Raw genomic sequence first — 24,025 nt, forward strand, 5'->3', positions numbered from 1 at the left:
CGTTTTACTTGGGGTAAATCACCAGGTACCTCTCTCCTGGGCTAGGAGACCCAGGATCCCCTTCCAAGCTGAGGCCACACCATGGCAAGCCCAGTCTGTTTTTGGAGCAGAGATAATCTCTATTTGAAGGGAACTTTGTGTTAGTGGGATGTCCTTCCGAAAGGCTCCCCCAGTCCCTGCCACTTTATCCCAGGCTTTTGGAGGACTACTAATATCTTGCATTTGCCTGATGTCAGGATTCTGTTGAGTGGGCTCTGTGACCTCCGGGTGCTCTTGTTCAGACCTGGAACTGGAGCGTTTTGCATAGAAACCAGGTTTGCCAAAGTCAGATTGCTACAACCCTGACCTTCCCTGGGGTAAGGGGAGGCCCAGAGATTAACAGAGAACAGGGGTCCTGAGAGGGTGAGGCTCTTGTAGTCACTGCAGTCTTGTACTAGCCGCTGCAACCTTCTCTGCTTGCCCAAGAAGTACCACATAAAGTACTATTTCTATCATGGCATCTCATGGCCCAGGTGGGCAGATTTTGTGCTTTGTGGGGATGTAAGGGACGACAGGAGGGAAATATATCTGAGTTAAAACCAGTGGGCAATGAGATACAGTGCCTTGGTGCAAGAGCCCTGGTTGATGGAGAAGCTTGGCAAAGGAAAAGCTGTATGTAGAGACTGTAAGCTAGACACATGAGACGGGAATCTCATGCGTGCCTGTGGTCTCCCAAGAGAGGGCACAAGTGTGGAGTAGGGAAACTGTGCCCCTTGCATTCCATGTCTCCACCTGTCACCACTCAACAATTTTTGCAGCTTCCCACTATCCTACACACAGCAGGAGGCTGGAGGTGAGCTCTAGCCTGTTGCCTGCTCTGTCTGACTTCCTTTTCCTCTCTGTTACCTGTTCTACATTGCTGAGGATGAGAATGGGAAGATTGTGGGGTACATCTTGGCCAAATAGTGCATCACCAAGGATGAAGAAAAGAGCCTGGTGCTAAGACTGGGTGTTGAGGGGTTTGGAGAGAGGGGAAGCTTAGGAGAAGAGACTGGGAAGACACCACCACCCATGTCTGGTGAATGTTGCTGTGAATTGGCTTTGGAGGGATTCTCACTCTTGCCAAGATTTGTCTCAAACTCACAGCTGTCTTCATGCTCAGTCTTCCAATGGCTGAGATTAACTATACCCAGCTTGTTATGGATTTTTTTAAATCAGTGGGTTGTTCGTACGGTAGCTCTAGGTTGACAGAAAAATTGAGCAGAAGGTACTGAATATTTCCATCCACTCTTCCTACACATTTGTTCTCTTACTGCCACTCCCATGGAGGGTACACTTATTAGAAATGAGAAACTGGCACAGACTTTGTTTAAATTCATGTTTTCATTGTCATGCTTCTGTCCGTTTTGCACGCCTTCTGAGTTGGACAATTGAAGAGTCTGTTCACCTTCAGAGTATTTGATCTCTTCCAGCAGCAAGGTTACCTTTTCAGAATGATGCAGAGTTGGAGAAGGGGGATAGGATACAGCTCTTTCAAACTGGCTCTCTTCACTTAGGGCTTTGCAGCTTAGCTCTTTCTTTCTTCCTTCCTTCCTTCCTTCCTTCCTTCCTTCCTTTCTTTCTTTCTTTCTTTCTTTCTTTCTTTCTTTCTTTCTTCCTTTCTTTTTTCCTAATCACTGGGCAACACTGAACATATCTAGTGGGTGTAGCATGGGGCCTAGAGGAGGACATGATTGGCTCTTCTCCTCTGCCTAAATCTGGGGTACTCTCTGGCATACTACAGAGCCTGCACACTTTCCATGCACAAGTGTCTCAGATAAACTGCACCTGTAATAGGATCCATTCTTGCTTCTTCCTCTAGGGAAGAGAACCCAGATGACATGCCCCACAGACACATCATCTCACTGATTAATAGAGTTACTCAGGGTTTGGAAGAGTTGGACTTGAGGTAATGGATGGCAGCCTCCAAGGTCCCAATCCGACACATTCTTCTTCTCTCAGGCTGTGAAACAGTTCGATCAGTGCCTTGGCCTGGATCAGAAGCTGATAGACCAGGCCTATAGAGTCATGATAGAGAACTTCAAAGCCAAATATATCTCCCTGCATGTCAGAAAGAGTTGGAAGTCAAGAGTGGGAAGGGTAATACTGAAAAGTACATAGGACGAGGTCCCTAATTAATAGGGTTTGCGGAGTTGGCTACCTTCAGAAGAAGGTAGGAGGCGGCATTAGTGGGAAAGGAGGAAAGGAAGAAAGGCAGGACCTGCACATGGCCTGCCAACATGTCTGGCCAAGTTTGTGAAGCTTAGCAGTGCCTTAATCCTGTGTAGTAATGGGGCAACCATAATATCTATTCCAACACCCTCAACTTTCAATAAGTAGTACTTCAAGACATTTTTTGGGGGGGAGGTTTCGAGACAGAGTTTCTCTGTGGCTTTGGAGCCTGTCCTGGAACTAGCTCTTGTAGACCAGGCTGGCCTTGAACTCACAGAGATCCGTCTGCCTCTGCCTCCCAAGTGCTGTGATTAAAGGTGTGTGCCACCACCGCCCGGCCACTTCAAGACTTTTTAAAGAGGCGCCATTCAACTATTTGGCTTAGGTGAGCAGAAAAAGGGGTAGAGAGACTCCAGATATTTCTAGGAGACCTTATGTATACTCAGTGACTGTTCACTGACAAGCTAACATGGAGAATGCACAAATCTTGCTCGGTAGCAGAAGGATGACTTGGTACTAGTGAGACTGCTAAAGGGCAGTGTGATAAGGAACACATAAGGCTTCTTAGTGCTGGTCTAGGAGTGAAGAGAGATAGGCTAGGGCATGAGCAAAGGCAAAGAAGTTACTGCTACCAGGAAGCATCAGGTGATAGCAGATGAAAGGGGATGACAGAGAAAAATGGCCATGAGCGAAAGCAATAAGAACCAATAGTTCTGGATATTCTGATGATTTACAGCGGGTTTAGTCATATCCCCATGAGACTAGGATTGAAGAGAGGACCTGGCAGTATCTACTGCCACTTGAAAATTGGGCTGGAGTGAGCTGATTGGAAGACCCACTGAGCCACACTAGTCTTTGAGTGTCTGGAGTGAAGATGAGACTATTGTGTGATATTTTGTTCACGTTCTGGCAATAAAGTTTGCTTTGAGTCACAGGGTGGAGCTAGCCACTAGCTGAACAAAATTTGAGGACAGATAGGAGACAGGAAGTTGTGAGGCAGGGCTAAGCGAGGAGTTCAGCATTCTGGATTGAAGAATGGAAGAGGAGCTCATAGATGGCTTCTCCATTGCTTCTCTGATCATTTGGCTTCTCACCCCAATATCTGACTCCTGATTTTTTTTTTATTTATAAAGCAAAATACTTCACCTGGCATCTAACTTGAGAAACAAAATCACATGATAGCCAGTCGCCCCTCACTTTGCACCCACCGGAGCTGCAGCACCCTCTGCTGGTTTTCCTTTCCAGCTCCAAAATCCTCTGAGTGAGTCTTGGATTTCCTTGTTGCAGCCAACCTACAACAGCCTACAGCTGCAGGTCAAACTCCACAGGCCCCTAAAACCCACAGGTGCTGGGACACCTAATGCCAGAGTCAGCCACCTACACCCAGTTGACTCTTGTCAGGCAGCTTCCAAAACACATGCTTTTTCCACATGTTTACCCCAGTGTCCACTTTTTAGATGGCTGGCTCCTTGGCTTCTTCACCCCGTAAGTTGTGGGCCATCCCTGGACCACCTCCTTGGGCTTCTGTCGCTCTAGGTTAGCTGTGTTGACTTCCACCTGAGCTTCTGTTGTTGCAACCACCACATGCTCTCAGCTCACAGCTACACACAAGAAGCTACAGCTGCCCTCAACCAGGCTGTGCATCATCTGTATTCTCTGCCTGTGTTATGAAACAACAGTCACCCAAACACTTCACTGCCATCATCAACAGATTGCTGAGATTTCCCAGGATCAAATCCTCAGTGAGGACTATCATGTTGATATGGAAAGATAGATTACATTTGATTATTACATCTTGGTTCATGCCATAGAGCAGATCTGAATGCTTGGGACAAGATTGAAGAATCAAGAAAGTGGACTGAGACATTTATTAAAATTATACCAGGCCCCAAAGAAGCCTTTACTGCTTTTTTTTTTTACAAAGATTAATTTCAGCTTTAAATAGAATAATATTAGAACCAGAAGTTAGATGAATATTATTTGAATCTGAGGCTTTTACATGTGCTAATTCAGAATAGAAAAGGGTGATCATGTTTTTAAATGAAAGAACATTGCCCATGGAAGAACTGACTAGAAATACATCTGATGTTGGAACTCTACACTTACGATGATATTTGTATAGAAGTGATTTCTAAAAAAGTTTAAGGAAAATCAAAATGTTAGATGTTTTAATTTGTGGTAAACCAGGTCATCTGAAAATGGATTATAGGCAAGGAGTTCCTAGGAACATTTTTTTTCTAGAGAGAAACAAAAAGAATACTGAACCCTTCTGGAAAGTGCAGAACATGTGGTAAAGGCCTAAATTGGACTAATGAATGCTGATCAATCTGGGACAGAGAAGATAACCTTTTGCCATTGGAAAATAGCATAAGGGACCTTTCACACGTGCTCTTATCAAATTTGGTTCAGTCAATCCCTGTCAGCATAGGGATAATCCTTCACAGAGTGATTAAAAGACTTAATGCCTTAACATTTTATGGAAAACCATACTGCTCTGGAAGACAGAACAGTTTTAGTTGATAACACAAAATTTTTAGGAGAAACCATAAAGCAAATATTTTGTCAAAATTCTGTAAATGATCAAAGACAAAAGTTGAAAAATATGAATAAATGGCATTATAATTGGGAGTTATGGACACAAAATGGCAGACCAAACAATAATTGTGCCAAAATCTTAGAATCCAAATTGGTCTCTTCTGGGGGCAAATGTTCAGCTTTTAGTGATTGGAAAAAGCCATGAAATTTGTTGAATGTATAAGACTAGAATAACAGAAAGGAAAGTTAAAGTCACATGTGGCTAACATAGCAATGCATTTATGATGATGTGGTTTGTTGAAGCAATGAAATACCCAGGTTAACATTCCTCTATTATCAGAAACAAACCATAACCTAATGTATATTTCTGGGAAAACATTAAAATGAATTATAAAAAACAGTCACCAACCATTCAGGTTGTTCATAAACATGGCAAAACAGATGTTGATCTTTCAAAGGGTTGACAGCCCTAACTTTAAAATAGTTTACTGATAGACCTGTCTGGATACAACAATGACCTTTGACATCAGAAAAATTTCAAACCTTAGAACAATTGGTACTGGACCAGTTAATTCTTAATGTATTAAAAATTTGACCAGTCCTTGGAATTGTGTAATTCAAAAGAAACCTGGAAAATGGAGAATGGTAACAGATCTAAGAGCTATTAATAAAGTGATTCAACCAATGAGCTCTTTACAGTGTAGAATTCTCATTCATTTCTCTATTACCTAAAAGATGGCCTATTATAGTGCTTGATTTAAAAGACTGCTTTTTTACTTTACCTTTGCAAGAACACGATAGAGAAAAATTTACCTCCATAATACATACTTATAGTAATTCCCAGACTGTCTAAAGATATCATTCAAACATTCTTTTGAAGGAATGTTAAACAATCCTACTAGTCAATATTTTATACAACAGCCATTGAAAATAAGTCATAATCAGTTTCCTCAATCTATAATTTACCAGTATACATATGATAAATTACTAGCAAATTCAGTTGCAGATACCTTAAGGAAAAGGCTTGAAGAATTAAGGAATCTTTTGCCTTGTTGGAGATTACAAATTGCTCCTGAAAAAAATACAGAGTAGATTGTATAATTAATGAATTTACAAAAATTCAACCACAGATAGTACATATCAGGAGATACTAATTATGAACTTTTCATGATTTTCAAGAATTGCTGGGAGATACTAACTTGCTACAGCCCACAATTGGATTGACAACCTGAAAACTAAGTAATTTATTTAAAACCTTACAAGGAGATAAGGAAAATTATCAGTTGAGGCTGAGAGAGAATTAGCTTTGGTAGAAAAGCAATTACAGGATATGCACCTGGAGCATTTGGATTTACAGCTTCATTGTATTGTGATTATTTTAGCTTCTACACATTCTCCTACTGGAATTCTAATGCAGTGAGAAGATATTATCTTTGAATGAATATTTTTTAAGCAAAAAAACATAGTAAAAAATGACCTATGTAGAAAAGTCTTCTGAATTCATCCTGAAAGGAAAATTAAGACTTCTTCAATGAGCAGAAATAGATCCAGGGGAAATTGTGGTATCGTTTACTAATGTTGAAATTTCCTCATTATGGGTAGAAAATGAACATTGGCAAAGTGCTTACAGTATTTTTTGAGAGATCATCTATAAATATTGCAAATGTAAGAGAATTCAACTTATAAAAAGAGCCAGTTGGAATTTCCTCACATTTTACAGAAAAAACAATTTCTGGAAACCCCTACATTCTATACTGATGTCAACAAATCAGGAAAGGCAGGTTATGAGTTAGGAAATTTAATTAAAGTGGATCAAAGACTTTATGATTCTGTTCAAACTCAGAATGTGTGCTATTCTCATGGTACTATTAGATTTTCCAAAAGCTCTTAATGTAATTACTGACTCCAATATCCAGAAAGATATCTTTTACTTATCAAAACTGCTGAACCTATTCCAGATGATTCAGAATTAACTTCTTTATTTATTCAGTTACAATAAATAATCAGAAGTAGAAATCATCCCTTGTATATAACATTTATCAGATCCCTTATGGGTCTGACAAGCCCTCTAGCATTAGGTAATGATGAAATTGATCTGCTATTATCAGAAATGTGCTAGAAACCTCAGGATTTTATAATAAACACCATGTAAAAAGCAATTTTTAAAGATCTATCACTTGGCAAAAAGTCAAGGAAATGTTCTACTTGTTTATTGTATAACCAAATCCACAACATTCAGAAAATGACCCAAATGATACTCAAAGAAATTAAATTTGAGAAATGAATGTGTTTCATTTTGTAGAGTTTGGGAAATTAAATATGTATACCATACCATACATACATATTTGAGTTTTCAAAAGACAATGGCTTTGCATTCTGAAAATGTTGATTCTGTTATTACACACATATTGAATGGTAGCTATCATTTGAATATCTGTACAAGTTGATGATGACAATGCTCCAGCATATGTCTCTAGAAAAATGAAACAAGTTTTTTTTATATTACACCATAAAGCATATTACAATTATTCTATACATTCATACATACAGGAGAAGAAAAGCAAAGAATACCTTCAAAATTGATAAAGATTAGATTCAGATAGGAGAGACCTCTTGATTAAAAGAGGCAATAATTCAACCATTGTGACCATTTAATCTAAACCAATTTATTAGTCTAGTGAATGTTTTCATTTGACCAGATATAACTCCTCAAAAAAGAAACTCTTCAAAGTTAGTGTTGGGACAGGGTTTTGTTTTTGTCTTTCCAGGAGAATGAAGGCATTCAACTAAGGAACCTGATGATCACTTGAAAAATGAGTCATCTGAAGAAAAAGGACAAAACATCCTGAGAGAATGTCCCAAGATAAAAGTGAATTGGCATATTTCATAACACATTTCCAACAAGATAAAATTTCATAAATCCTCTCATATGTTTTTGTATGCTATTCACTACAGACATATAAGTTGAATGGTCTTTTTGTAGTCCCAATTTGATTAAAATTTAAAGCTGGTTTTGAATTGGGGACATGGCTCTCTCCTTCTCTAAACCTGAGTATGCTTGTTAAAGGAAAATCCAAAATTCCTGTCTCATGTCGGAATAGCCACCTGATATGAGACAAAAGAAAAACCAAAATTAAGGGCTATTCTATTGTCACTAATCTCATAATTGTTTATTTTTATTTTGACTCTTTAAAACTTTTCTCAAGTTATAACTATCTCAAAATTTATAAAATTATATATATATATATATCCATATATACATGTATATGCATATATGTAACATTTTTTCATGAGACTACTGAAAATATAGAGTACTAAATAATTACAGAAAAAAGTTTCATCTAGCTTCCTGTACATGATTTTCAGTTTGAGTCTATATCAGACAATTAGGAATTAAATTTTTGTATTCTGAATGTACTTAACAGATTGTGGTCCTTTAACTTTTTCAAGACCTGTTGAATATGACATTTAAATGTTTAAGCTTTCTGCAATAAAGCATAACCATTCATAACAGCAACTGTTGAAATCTCCAAGAGGAGGATGGAGGTCCACAAATAGGATTCCACCTGGATTGTGGCAACATCACTAAAGTATCAAATAGTACCCAAAGGTCAGCCAGCTCTCTCAAAACCTGACAATAATCCCATTTTTTCTGGGTCCCCTAAAGATGCTATCATGCCTAGAAAATGGGAAGTAATTTTAGGAACATGATGCCCATATTCCCAAGAGGTGGGGTGCATGGTTTGTGGTCATTCAGTGGGTTATGGGTACTTGTTACCATTTAGAGGGTTTGATTATAATCTGTTATTTGCAAATGGTCAGGAAAAAAAAGCTAAACAAAGGAGATGAGATTCACAGAAGTTATTCTAAAAAGAAAATGTTAGAACATACTTTATAGATTTTTCTACTCCTGCTTAAGAGACTGTGCCTATGCAGCTCATTTATCAGTGTAATATAAGATTTCAGTGCTTGAAAATTATTTTTATAAAATATTTAGACTAATAGAGAAATGCAGATAAGTAACTAGTCACCTATTATCATCAAACTTGTAGTCATGTTTGGTTTGTTTTCAATGTCAAACAGAGATATATTTGACATAAACAGGTCATCTTCGAACACTTCAAAAGTCTACAGAATATAGAATTTGAGCTGTTTTCACAATATAAGGCCTTTAGTGACAATGAAACATGTCTGCTTCTGGCAGCACCAGTCTACTTTAGAGAAGATGAGGAACATCAGAGAAATTCCATATGGAGTTTTCTTTCATTATGGCAAAAGTTAGCCACTAGACAAGTAACTGTTCTTGCCTCAACTGCTGACAGTATGCTGTTCATACTGGACAAGCAGGACATTAAAGTAAGTGACGTTGGATCTTTGCTAAGACAAGGTAGGACAGTCCTTCAGAAATTTTGCTCCAGAGAGTAGTGTGTCAGATATTCTCAGTCTGTAGGCCAAAGATGGATGACCCAACAATACAGAGGAACCTTGGGTAACTAACTGTCCAGGCAGCCAGCTGTTTGTCATTTTATAAATTTGGTACTTGTTTACTCTGCATTTTGTATTTTCTCAGGTAATATTTATATCCTTCTTGGGTTTCTGATGGAGTTGAAGACTAAATAGTTAAAGTTTTCCTTATGACCAAATTTCTAAAAGAAACTCACCAAAGAGGTGTTAATTGCATAAGGTTGAGGTACAAAAAAAAGATAGTTTGGGGTTGGTAATCCAAGTTAGGATATAAAGGGAATTATACACAATACTTTGGACTCACCTTTAGATGAATGATAGATAATGCAAATGGACTAGACATAGTTAATATAATTCTTTACTGTATAGATTTATATATCTTATGCATATATATTTGTATATAGCTATTCTACCTATTGTATAATATTTTACTACGTTATTTTAAACCTTACCTTTTTATTTAGAGAAAAAGTAAGAGATATTGTGTAATACTTTGATTACATTCTGACAATAACAGTTGCTTTGAGTCAGAGAGCAGAGCTAGCCACTAGCTGACCAAAATTAACCACAAAGGTCTTGAAACACTGAAGACAGATAGGAGACAGGAAGTAATAATGTGGGGCAGAGTGGGGATCTCAGTCTTTTGGATTGAGGACTGGAAGAGAAGGAAGTCAACTGGTGGCTTCTCCACCGCTTCTCTGGTTATTCAGGTTCTTTCCCCAATATCTGACTGAAAAACTTAAGAGTAAAAAGGCTGGTTACTGTGTCTCAACCACCAGAAAGCAAAAAATATAATAGGTCAACTCATTTTTGTTTGTCTTTATTCCCAGATCATAAACACATTTGTTCCTTCTACTCCTATTTTAGGTGCTTCTTCCCACCTCAGTTCACCTCATCTATGTGAGCTCCCACAGGCCTGCCCAATATGTGTTTCCTAGGTGATTCTTGTTCCTGTCAAATTACAAATATTAACATAATTTAAGGAGAAATCAAAAGCACATATCTGGTGTTTGATTAAAAAAATGTCTATATTAAAAGTATAAATACAGGCTCTAAATCCACATAATTCCTTATTACCTACATTATTACATAGGAACTTAATAGATTTCATTGAAATATATTTCTACCACTGCAGATTGAAATAACAATCTATTAAGTTATTAATTCTATATGAATATTTATTTATAAAACTATAGAACCTGATTTTTATCTGTATACAAATTATAGTTAAATATAAATCACATGAAATATTTTTTTCTTTCAACTTTCATAATTAATGCCGAACAGAAAACTCATACATATTAGCATGTATTTCCATCTTGATGGGATCACATAATTCTTGATCTGTGTTGTATTTTCTTCCCTGCTTCATTGTTGCAATTTGAATTCTAAAATTGCACCCTGTCTCCCAATGTGGATGTGAAGGACACCAACTGATAAACCTCTTAGGAGAATATGCTCATATAAATAATACATTGAGCTGATGAAGACTCTGTAAAGGAAGCTCTAATGAAAACTACAGCCTCAGACAGCTCTATGTTTCTGGGAGACTAAATAAGCTGGCTATACTCTGAGCTGTTGCAGCTAATTAGACATCTGTTGAAAGCACAGCAGAGTAGAAGACAGTATGTTTCAAATATTTTGCATTATTTAGATGACAGAACCTATAATAAAGCAAGCAACAAGGGAACTAAGGCTAGTATTTTATTGACAATTAAATATGAATATTTTTTCTTGTAAGGAAAGCAATTCAGAAAGTCAGTCATAAGCAAGCAGGGAGCATCTATAAAAATAGATTTTTAAGTAAAAGGAACAGAAAATAATAATTAACTTCAAGAAAACAATGCTTCTAGTAACTCAGAGAAATATTTATGTCATTCTAAAGATAAGAAGGTGAAAAAAATTATACAAAACAGTCATACTAGACCAGCCCCATTCTCTTGCACTGTCACCTCATTTCCACATGACCTTAGGAGACCAGCTGTGAAGTCCAAGGAAGTATTCCCATCATATTTTAATTTCCAATCAATGTGGGCTATGAATAAAATAAGAAAAGCATTTTATGTCATAAAAATGCATAAATTTCACAGATTGCATAAAGATATTATTGATAACAAATCATTCATCACTTTATTAAGTATAAATGTTAATTTCTCGAGATAAATCAGGAATGACTCACTCAAACCTCATATACACAAAGTGTCACAATGATTTCAAAAATGTCTTACCCATCTATTCTGACATCACACATTTTTCTAGTGACCCCTGTAAAAAACAATATTCATGTGATGAGTAGCCATCACAACAAAAACATCTTCTATTTGCCTATAAATATTACAAAGAAACACCATTTTACATAATTTGTATATGATATTGCACAATTAAGCAAAAAATCCAAAGGTTTGCAGTGTTTTCTTATCTAAGATGCTAGGCACATCCTTTGGTAAAACACCAGTACCCTCCTGCCTTTAACTGTTCTCACACATCATTCTGGCAACATTTACGGTTACTCCACCCTTCAATTTGTTCAAAACTAAGGCACTATGCTTTCTCATCTAGATTGCATTTTCTTCATTTAAATGTATCCCTGTCACTGTTTAAACACAATGTAGTTTGATCCTTCTAAATAAGAAAAAGATCACCAACAAGCTTATTTTATTTCAGTTTCCTTGTTAGTCTCTTTTATGTCTCTCCTCCCCTAGTGTGTGTGTGTGTGTGTGTGTGTGTGTGTGTGTGTAATTTATAACCTTCAATTCTTTTAAAATTGAGAGAATCTCCATGACTCTTTCCTCTGTTATCTTTGTTAATATAACTATATAATAAATGTTTTTTCTAAGGAAAATGAAGTGGAATGATGTACCAAAGTAGTCAACTAGCTTAATTTCCTATTTTTTCTTTTATCATAAAATATTTTTTCTCGCATTAAAATTTCCTGGGAAGACTGAATATTTCCATAGGTATTAATTATATATTTATTTTAATACATGTAATAGACGGCAATTAAAAAACAAATCAAAATACTAATAGAGTCTCATTAGAAATAAAAAAAACAGAAAGGAATACAATTTACATGTTTGGTATGTCTATCATTTTGAGTAGTCATATTCAACATGTTCTTTCAGAAATATATACATCTTGTAACAAAAGTTGAGCTTGGGGGAATAGGATGGTTGGGATATAGGAAGGGTGGATATGGGAACAAGGAATTATATGTCTTACTTAAGGGAGCCATTCTAGGGTTGGCAGAGACTTGATTCTAGAGGGGTTCCCAGGTGTCCAGAGGACACCCCCAGCTAGGTCCTTGGGCAGCTGAGGAGAGGGTGCCAGAAATGTCCAGATCCTATTGCCATACTCATGAATACCTTGCATATCACCATAGAACCTTCACCTGGAAAAAAAAAAAGTTGAAGGTGTGTGTGTCTTCAGAGTGTAACCTTAATGAAGCCCACTGTATGTTCATAATGCCATCTCACTAACATAACTTGTGAGAACATGGAGTTTGCATTTCTAAGTATTTAATTACAGTAAACACAATAAATATGCATGTCACTAATTTTGTGATAAATTTTCCCTCATAATCCCTGGGGTAAGACTGCTGATTTTCATGCTGAACACAAGCAGGAGGACCTAAAGTGTATTATCTTAGGTAAACACAGAATATCCCATTGACAGTTATCTCTGAACTGTCTCAGGAAAGCCCTAAGCAACTATTCCCACAGCAGTGAAAGTAATTCTTGGCACACAGCAGAGCTCAACTTCTAAGGTGTTTTGTAGAATGGAAGTGAAGACTACAGGGACCTGGAGGAATCTCCCAGTTTCTGACACAGCAGACTGAACCCCTGCTATCTACAAGAGTTGGAAGAAAGCAGAATTTTAGTCGCATTTTCAATGTCACAACCTTGGACAACTCAAAGCAGTTAAGCTCTCCAGATGGGCACCTGGGATAAAGTAATGGGACTCTACCAACAGAAGAGTCTAGTCTCAACAAGGGGCATTACAAAGGCAAAAATCTGCTGCTAGAGTACAAGCTTGTTCAAACAAACAGCAAACCTGTTGAAAATACCCAGGATATAAGGAAGCCTAGGAGGAGGACATGTGTGGTTTGAAAATGTTGGACAATGTAGATATTTATCACTGTTAGAATTAGTTAGCATGCTCTTTACAGGGTATTAATGCTTATTTTGAGCAAATGTTTGTGTAAGACAGAAGACTGTGAAGAAATCAAAGAGACATCAATAAAGTTTCATTTTGGTTTTAGTTTTCTTTCACATAGCTCTGATAAAATGGCCTCACAAAAGCATTGTGTCTATTTCATAGTTCCAGTTTTTATTCCAGACTGAGTCGGGAGACAAGATGGAAGAACTAGAAATGATCGTATTTACAATCAAATGTAAAGGAAGATGAATGGAAGCGTGGCAGTGGTCAACTGATTGTATACTTTTCATTCAGTCCCAGGTTAAACCCATGAAATGGTGCCGCTTAATCAATGTGGGTCTTATCACCTAATTCACTCAAATGAGAAAATATGTTATTGATATGGCTACAAAACAATTTATTGAGATAATTCTTCATTTAATTTCTTCTCTGGTGTTTCTGGATTGTGTCAAGTTACCTAAACTCATCATTCTAGATGTCTACAAATTATATTTATATGTTTACATGTGTGATGCAGATTCAAAAACTCAAATCAATGCAGGTACAATCATGTTTGCCTTCTGAGAAATACTCAAAGTATGACCAAGCACTTGAAGTACCCAATGTTAACTCAGAAGATCAATTCAAAAGCTCTTTGCGAGGATTGATATTAAACAAAAATAAATTTTTAAAAATCTGACTATAGTGAGGGAAAACATTTATTCTCAATCAAAGTTCGAGAAATGAGTCTATACGCAACAGGTAAAGGCTTCAGGATAAAGCAAAGTGTGATAGAGGAGGCAACATTAACTCGTTGCTTTTTCAACCTGATATTGAAGAAAGAAATTACTACCCTTAAAATGAAAGAGACTCTGCTATGTAGAAGAGATTGACTGACCCGAGTTTGAGAAAAGTTATTGATGTCTATTCTTAGCCATTAAAGGAATTTAACAGCAATGGGGGAAATGAGGAGCAAAAGAGGGAAATGTTCTAAGGCAATTACTTAGAACTGCATTTTCTTTAACGTAATCACAAAGTAAGAAGAACTGAAATGAGAACAACATGCAGTGACTTTCAAAACCTAAGGAAGGAAGAACAAGCAAAACCACAGAGGAGTAAAACCTAAATAGGCATGAAACACTATGGGAATCTGCTGCTCAGCCTAAGGACTTTGACTTGAGACATGTTTGTAACTCTGCTAACTCTGTATCATTTGCTATTAAATGTTCTTCTATTAGGAATGCATAAACTCCATTAGAGTGGCTTGAAAGTCCAATTGGGCCAAATCAAACTGCAAAATTATTGAAAGTGAACCACCTTTTTTCAATTTAAGAAGCCAATAATAGACAAAAGTTGTAGTTTGATTAATTCTTACAGAATTTCATACACCATTTTGATCAGGTTCACACTTAACTTCTCCCAAATCCACCCCCACCTTCTTATACTTGAAATGTCAGAACCTCCATTTTAAGTTTAATAAACCACAATTTTTTTTGGGGGGGGTTGGGGTTTCGAGACAGGGTTTCCCTGTAGTTTCTAGAGCCTGTCCTGGAACTAGCTCTTGGAGACCAGGCTGGCCTCGAACTCAGAAATCTGCCTGCCTCTGCCTCCCGAGTGCTGGGATTAAAGGCGTGCGCCACCACCACCCGGCTCCAAACCACAATTTTTGAACAATTCATATACTTGTGGGTATGGGCCCATTCACTGGGGTGTGGGAGACTTTCCAGGTTCACACTGACTTTCCTTGGACCAGAAGACTTTCTCCATCACTCCTCAGCTAGGATCAGAGACACATGGTCTCCTTCTTAGTGTGTAAGGGCTAAGTTGACCGGCTTGCTCAAGTGTCTATCATCTTCAGTCAATGGAATCTGCTGTTACTTCATGAACTCGGCAGTTCTGTCATGTGCTGAGGATGCTGCTTCACTGTGATCCTCCCTGACCTCCGGTTTTTATAATACTTCTGTCCTCTTCCACAATGGCCTCTGAGCCTTTGAGGATGTGATACAAGTATATCATTTATAAATGCGCATACCACAGTTGTTTTCTGCATTTGGGCCATTGCGTATTTCTGCAGTTACCACAACCTACTATACAAAGAAACATCTCTGATGAGTTATGAGGTCTTCACTAAACTTTGGAAAAGGAGATCTCTGGATTTAGAGGACAATGCAATACTATATCTACAGCAAACTGGTCAGAAGTTCATACCTGGGACCTGTAAGCTCATCAAACATTAGTTCTTTGTTAGATTTACAGTACAAGACATGTGTTTCCTCCTGTAAATTATGGATACTTTTGAAGTTGGACTAAATGTATTTTGTATTATGACTTATATGGCTATACGTCTGTGGGGCAAGGGGATGGAATGTGGTGGTTCCAATTGTTATGGCTCCATAAGCTCATAGAGAACAGCACTATTTGGAAGTCTGAGATTGTTGGAGTAGGTATGGCCTTGCTGGAAGAAGTGTGTTACTTTGGAGGTGGGCTTTGAGGTATTATATCCTCAAGCCAGATCCAGTGTGATAGTTTTCACTGTTGTTGCCACTGAATCAAGATCTAGACCTCTCAGCTCCTTCTCCAGCACCATGTATGCTTGCAGGTCACCATGTCCCACCATGACGATAATAGACTAGACCTCTGAAACTGTAATCTAGGCTTAATTAAATGTTTTCATTTATAAGACTTTCCAGGACCATGCTGCCTCTTCACAGCAATAAAACCTTATCTAATATGAGAGAAAAGAAGGCAGAAAATATATCTTTAGGTAAAAATGTAGCCATTTCAGAGGCTGGGGAGCTTTGTCAAGTAAATTCAGCAATATTTCAAATTTCAAAGATGACATTTTAAGGTAAAATAATGTATAGTTTTATTTACACGTCTGAAAGGATTTGAGACATAGACTACTTAGGGGGGAGGACCTTGGGTTTCCCACAGGGAAGGGAACCCTGACTGCTCTTTGGATTAGAGAGGGAGGGAGGGGGAGGGGAAATGAAGGGGAGGAGGTGGAAATTTTTAATAATAATAATAATAATAATAATAAATAAAATTATTCCTGAAAACCTGAGAAAAATAAAAACTCACACAATATCCTATTTACCAAAGCACGAATCTGTAGCTCTCTATAGGCCAATCTGTATTTTAAGAAGTAGTTCCCTTGTTAAAAGCAATATAGCATGGACAAAGGTAATGTTTATCAACCAATTGAGTGTAGAGCATTCTTTTCATATCACTGATTTTTCTAATTTATTCTTAGAATTTTCACTGCTGAGAGAAAGTAGAAAGCAGGGTATCATTAAGCTCCTCTCGGCTCTGCAACATATGGCCGGATGAGCACCATCTGGTCAAAACATCCTGAATGAAAAACTTCCCTGGCACAGTGTTTGTGGAATATTGGCTGCTGGACTAAATGATATTAAGCTAGGCTATGTTTAAAATGCCCTATCAGTTAGTAGAATGTTGTGACACAGCACCACATTTGGCCTTATTAAAATTTTCTAATTCAAAACACTGGAAGGCTTTGGATACAAATGAGAGAAACCTAAAGTGGGTCAACTCATTCTTTACTGTCTTGGTGCATGGAAAATGTATGGGACTTGTTAGCATTTGCTAAATTCCAAATATTCGTAATACTCACAAAATGAATATGAACATTTTATCTATACTATTGCTCACCAGAATAATTGTAAACTGGAGAGTAAAATTTTCTCAAAAATGTAATTTCCAGAATGTTGTTTGTGAGAATGTTATTTTTGAGATGAAAAAAGTGAACACACATTTATATATTGAATATAATATGCATTACATATTATATGCATCCTAGAAAAGAGAAATTGTTATGTCTCAATAATTTAAAATAATAAAATTAGTCTATGAGTAAATACCAACAATTCTTGCAATTATCTAGAATTCTTGTTTAATACCTAGAATTCTTGTCAATCATAACTTAGTCCTCTTTTAGCATAGTTCTGTAGAAACAACAACGTATAACATATTGCCTTCAACTTAAGAGCTCAACATGTTCCTCAGAATAATGTTCTTTTAATTACAATTTAGCAAGCTCCTAGAAATCAATTACATACAAAAATATAAATGAGAACATTTAGAGAAATGCATTTGCCAGGCATTCCCCTTACAGCCAAAAATGGTTTGAATTCTCACCTCTCTTCCTCTGGCCTTTGTGTGTAGTTTTCTGTACATGCCCTGGATGTCACAATTGCATTCACTTGCTTCCTAATTTTCTGTATTACCAATATTTTAAACTGGAATTTCTTTCAACGTCCTGCACTGGAATTTATTTATATTAATTGAGCTATTGTTTCTTTCTGAATCTTATGATGTCTTCTTATTTTATATTAATGGTTCTGTGATTCTTATGTTCAGTACCATTTGACAAAATGTAAAATTCATGCTTTTTATGAATAATTTGAAGTATATATACCTATTTAACATATAATACATAGAGTTATATGTATTATATATGAAATAGAGGTAAATAAAAAATAATCCAATTTTATGCTTTCCTAAATCTGTGTTATTTTACCCTCATCCCTTCTATGTCTGTGTAGGCTTCCCTCCCTCCACCTCAATTAAGACTGGCCTGCTTCACCCATTTCCTCCCTCCAAATGACTTTATGCTTCTATTACCTGCCAATTTATTAAAGCAGCACAATTTATAAATGCATTTTAATAGTGCACTTATGAATAAGTGTAGCTCTCAGCCCTCACAAAAAAAATTCTTTGCAAAAGGGATCATTACAGAACCATCCCTGATTAAAATTCAAAGAGCAAATGACCATGATTTGAACATTCCCTGAGAAGTAGATCTGTGGTGTAGGATGGAGACCTACTATCTTTACTATGTGTCCTGAACCTAAAGATCAAGCAAAATCTGGAAAAAGGAAAAGATTGTCAGAGCCACAGAACCAAGAGGGACACTGTGACATTATATCTTCTGCACATTAGAAAGAAATTTGCAGCATGATTTCTAAAACGATTTTGTTTATGACTGCATAAACAAAACATGAACAATTTAACTGAGGAAAACTATGGATTGCTGAAACTATGGATTGTTTCCCCAGGAACAGTCTTCCTAATTTGTTGACCAACACCAAAAATAACTGAAAGTGAATTTCACTCAATGTATTTCCAGTACAATTTCTTAATTACCTAATTTATGTGATACACACACACAGAAAGAGTAACATAAAAATGGTTTAAGTAGTGTTCACTACTTTAAATCTAAAACTACAAATAATATCAAAGTATGATTTAAGTAGCTTTTAAGCATGTCTTAGAGAGCACAATAGGAAACGGGAGAGTGAGAAACATTATGGATTGACATCCATTAACACATGCTGAACTTCAATTGAGTTCTGATGGACAGTATGAAAATTCCTAGCAATAAAAGCAAGTGGACAGTTATTCACCTATGCATTTATAGTGAGCATTTGTGTCAGATGAAGCTATACGAGCAGTCAAAGTGTAGGAGAGGGGAGGAGGTAGTGCACTAGGAGAAAACAAGGAATAATAGAGGGTTGTTTATTGTTGTTTGAATATTTGCTGACTTATGCCTACTCCTCTGAAGGAATTCTTCAGTTAGGGTTTCCTGTAGAGATAGAAGCATGTAAAGGGTTCGGCCACAGCACAGCCCCTGTGTGGTGGTTTGTCTCCATGTACCTATCTTGACAGTGAATTATATAAAGAAGCAAAGAAGAAATAAGCAAAGGAGAAAATAATTGCAGAAAATGTAGGGAGGCCATTTTCTTTTACCTAAAATTAGAGAGTAGAATCAGAAATGGTTACACATTTCTATAGTCTAAATCTCCTCTGACATTTTTTGAAGAATATTCAACCTTCCAGTTTGCTCATAGGATTGAAAACTCACTGTATCAAAAGTTACAAATGTTTAACCTACTCTTAAATGGCCGGTGCTATTTATAGTACTAATTGTATTGCCTTCAGCATTGTAAGTTTGGTTTCTTAATTCTTGAATATCTTTTCACTCCCTTCTACTCTGTTGTGTCCTTCATCATCTTTGGAGACCAGCTCACATAAATCCTTTTTGGATGGCTTCCCTAGATGAGGGCATATTTTATAAGATAATGATGATTGTCATTTTGAGCAATTCAAGTTCAATTTTAAGAAGAAGGAATTTCAGCAGTTAAAAATGCAAAATGAGGATCTTAATGAAGATCAAGTCTGACTAGATTGAACTGGAATACTTTAAATAGAGGTGAAAGTGGGAATAACTCATGTGGAAAGGGTATCTAATTGAAACCATGAAAAGAAAAGAGCAAGACATCAGTGGTGTAATGATAGCTTTGAAACAACTAAAGTTTAAATTGCTAAAAATGCCGAGTAATACAAAATATTTTGAGTTTACGTATTCAAAATATTTAAAATATTTCTCTTTAATTGGAGAAGAGTAATATTTATGTGATTATTTGTCACTTCGTATTGAAGAGACAAGCTTTATTTATCAGGTGCAGATGACTGTCCAAAGATGTGCTCGGGCTAATATGACATATCTACTTTCATATGCTCTAGTGTGGATGGACGCTTAAAAGAAATCCCACACTAGCTCAGAATTGAGAAATAGATGGTTATTTATTTAAGGGGTAGACTAAAAAACCAGAATCCTCTGTTTGTACAGAGATCAGAAGACGAATCCCGCAATCGGAACAGAGAGGCTGGAAAAAAGGCCGGATGCATGCTCTACATCGGCATATATAGTATAAGAAGCCATGAACCAGTGGGTGGGTAACCACTAGCTGTAAGAATTTCTACATCACTCTAGTTTTTTAGTTTTTAATGTGACATGTGGATTGCACAAAATGAAATAATGCATACACATATAGGCACATACACATACACCCCAACACAAAAAATCATCTTAGTTCCAAGCCCAATTTATGACTACTTTTCTTTGACCATAAATGCTTTAATTTATTTTAAGTAAAAAAAATGCATTGCATTAGAAATTTTGATGTTTTTATACCAGTGAGGATTGAATCTAGGGCATTATATAAGTCTACTACTGAGTAAAACCAACTAATCCAAGGAACAATTCCTTGTTATGAGCAATTTCTCGATTCAATGTAGAAAAAAACGACTTCTGTAAAGACAAATTTCGGCAAAAGGTGATTTTCATTCAATTATTTAAGTTATGAAATAGAAGTTTAACCATGGGTTCACCAACTCTGATAAATACTAAAGGCAACTATTTTTTATTTATTTTTTTTATATTTAAAAATTTCCATCTCCTTCCCTCCTCCTCCCCCCTCCCTCCGCTCCTCCTCCCCCTTCCCTCCCCTCCTCCTCCCCCTTCCCTCCCCTTCCCTCCACCCATACCTCCCCTCCCTCCCTCTCAAGGCCAAGGAGCCATCAGGGTTCCCCACTCTATGCTAAGTCCAAGGTCCTCCCAACTCCCCCCAGGTCCAGGAAGGTGATCGACCAAGCTGAGAAGGCTCCCACAGAGCCCGTCCATGCAGAAGAGTCAGAGCCCAGCGCCATTGTCCTTTGCTTCTCAGTCAGCCCCCACTGTTGGCCACATTCAGAGAGATGGGTTTGGTCGCATGATCCATCAGTCCCATTCCAACGGGAGTTGGTGATCTCCCTTTAGTTCTGTCCCACCGTCTCCATGAGTGAACGCACCCCTCACGTTCCTGACTTTCTCCCTCATGTTCTCGCTCCTTCTGCTCCTCATCAGGACCTTGGGAGCTCAGTCTTAAAGGACATCGAGCCTATAAATTTGGGATCCTTGAGAAGATAATAAGAAGGTGAACTCCCAAAAAAAAGATATAGTAATCCTCCTGGATATTGGAAGTAGACACGATCGCCAGGCAAAATTGGGAACTTGAGGGTTGGGCGAGACTGGGCCAAGGGAAGATGGGGAGAGAAAAGTGTGAAGGGGAGAATGGGGGGAGCTCGGAGGAATGGGGTGCTTGGGATATAGGAAGGGTGGATATGGGAGCAGGGTAGCATATATCTTAATTTAAGGAGCTACCTGAGGGTTGTCAAGAGACTTGACCCTAGAAGGGTTCCCAGGTTTCCAGGGAGACGCCCCCAGTTAGTTCCTTGGGCAGCTGAGGAGAGGGAGCCTGAAAAGGCCAGTTCCTATAGCCATACTGATGAATTTCTTGCATATCACCATAGAACCTCCACCTGACGATAGATGAAGAAAATGACAGAGCCCCACATTGGAGCACCGGACTGAGCTCCCAAGGTCCGGATGAGGAGCAGAAGGAGAGAGAACATGAGAAAGAAAGTCAGGACCGTGAGGGAACCTCCAGCTGGCGACAGATGGGGAAGGTGACTGAGCCCCACATTGGAGCACTGGACTGAGCTCCCAAGGTCCTAATGAGGAGCAGAAGGAGCGAGAACATGAGGGAGAAAGTCAGGAACGTGAGGGGCGCGTTCACTCATGGAGACGGTGGGACAGAACTAAAGGGAGATCACCAACTCCAGTTGGAATGGGACTGATGGATCATGCGACCAAACCCGTCTCTCTGAATGTGGCCAACAGTGGGGGCTGACTGAGAAGCAAAGGACAATGGCACTGGGCTCTGACTCTTCTGCATGGACGGGCTCTGTGGGAGCCTTCTCAGCTTGGTCGATCACCTTCCTGGACCTGGGGGGAGTTGGGAGGACCTTGGACTTAGCATAGAGTGGGGAACCCTGATGGCTCCTTGGCCTTCAGAGGGAGGGAGGGGAGGTATGGGTGGAGGGAAGGGGAGGGAAGGGGGAGAAGCAGGGGAGGGAAGGGGGAGGAGGAGCGGAGGGAGCGGGGAGGAGGAGGGAAGGAGATGGAAATTTTAAAAAAAAAAAAAAAGAAAGAAAAAAAAAAGATATGGAAAAAAAAAAAGACTTATACTTAGTAATACTGAAGTATTGTAGTTACTATCTTTCACCCAGACAACACAGCATCAGCCTTTAGGTAAATGCTGTTTTCATGTTTTTAGATGGTTTTTATTACTTGTTTCTAATCATTTATCATATATATGTATATATATATATATATATATATATATATATATATATTAATATTTACTCACTGTGACCCAGAGAGTAAATTTAGTTTAGCAGTAACATTAATTTTGTTTACTAATTTTTGAACTTATATGGACTCCTCAGCTTTTTAATTATTCATTCAAAACATCACTTTTTGGTCTATTCTGACACTGTTTATTCTCTATTTGTTTTTTCGAGACAAGGGTATCTGGTTGTCTTGGAACTAACTCTGTCCTAGAACCAGGCTGGCCTAGAACTCATAAAGATCAGTCTGCCTCGGCCTCCCATGCCTGGGATTAAACACATGTGGTACCACACCCGGCACTATTTACTATCTTAAGAGAAATAGCCAGGTGGTGGTGGTGCAGGCCTTTGATTCCAGAACTTGGGAGGCAGAGGCAGGTGAATCTCTGTAAGTTTAAAGTGAATCTAGTCAAAAAGAGCTAGTTTCAGGACAGGCACCAAAGTTATTCAGAGAAACTATTTCAAAAAACTTGCATACATACATACATGCATACACACATATGCCAATAGCTTTTCTTTAGAGTTCTTGTTATTAGTTCCTTGTATGATTAATATCCAGGTTATCATCTAATTCAAATTCAACAAGAAATTCGTTCCTATTAGTGATTGCTACCAAATACTACTACTACTACTAATGTATATTTTAAAATATTAACTCTCTTAAGTATTTGAGGATAATCACTTAGCAGTTTATCTGTGAATTATACAGGTGATCACGTTTAATGACAATGAATGAGTTGTCACACGTTTAGTAATCCCGCATCATTTCTCTAGTGAAATATCTGCCAATATTTCCATAGGAGATATTAATTTGGAATGCTGGCTATTAGCTTTCTGTATATTTTTGAAGCAGTTCTTTATCAAAAGTATACTTTAAACATATTTTCTGCTAGAAAAGTGTTGGGACCAATTGGAGTCCTGGCCTTCAGCTGCTCTTCCCTGCTAGAGCCTTCTAATTGAAGTTACTAAAAGCTGTGCCTTACCTAGAGGATCAGAGGATGGGATTTTCACCTGTTGGCCATTGACTGCTGGGTATGTAAACCTCCATGGTGCTCTTAAAGAAGGGCAAAAAAGTTTGCATTCCCACCAGCAATGGATGAGTGTACCCCTTACTCCACATCCTCTCCAGCAAAGGCTATCATTGGTGTTTTTGATTTTAGCCATTCTGACAGGTGCAAGATGGTATCTCAGCGTTGTTTTGATTTGCATTTCCCTGATTGCTAAGGAGGTTGAGCATGCCCTTAAGTGTCTTTTGGCCATTCGAACTTCTTCTGTTGAGAATTCTCTGTTCAGTTCAGTGCCCCATTTTTTCATTGGGTTAATTAGCATTTTAAAGTCTAGTCTCTTGAGTTCCTTCTATATTTTGGAGATCAGGCCTTTGTCTGTTGCGGGGTTGGTGAAGATCTTTTCCCAGTCAGTAGGCTGCCTTTTTGTCTTAGTGACAGTGTCCTTTGCTTTACAGAAGCTTCTCAGTTTCAAGAGGCCCCATTTATTCAATGTTGTCCTTAATGTCTGTGCTGCTAGAGATATACGTAGGAAGCGGTCTCCTATGCCCATATGTTGTAGAGTACTTTCCACTTTTTCTTCTATCAGGTTCAGTGTGTTCAGATTGATATTGAGGTCTTTAATCCATTTGGACTTGAGTTTTGTGCATGGTGATAGATATGGA

The sequence above is a fragment of the Arvicola amphibius genome, chromosome 13 (assembly GCF_903992535.2).
Source record: "Arvicola amphibius chromosome 13, mArvAmp1.2, whole genome shotgun sequence".
Taxonomy (NCBI): Eukaryota; Metazoa; Chordata; class Mammalia; order Rodentia; family Cricetidae; genus Arvicola; species Arvicola amphibius.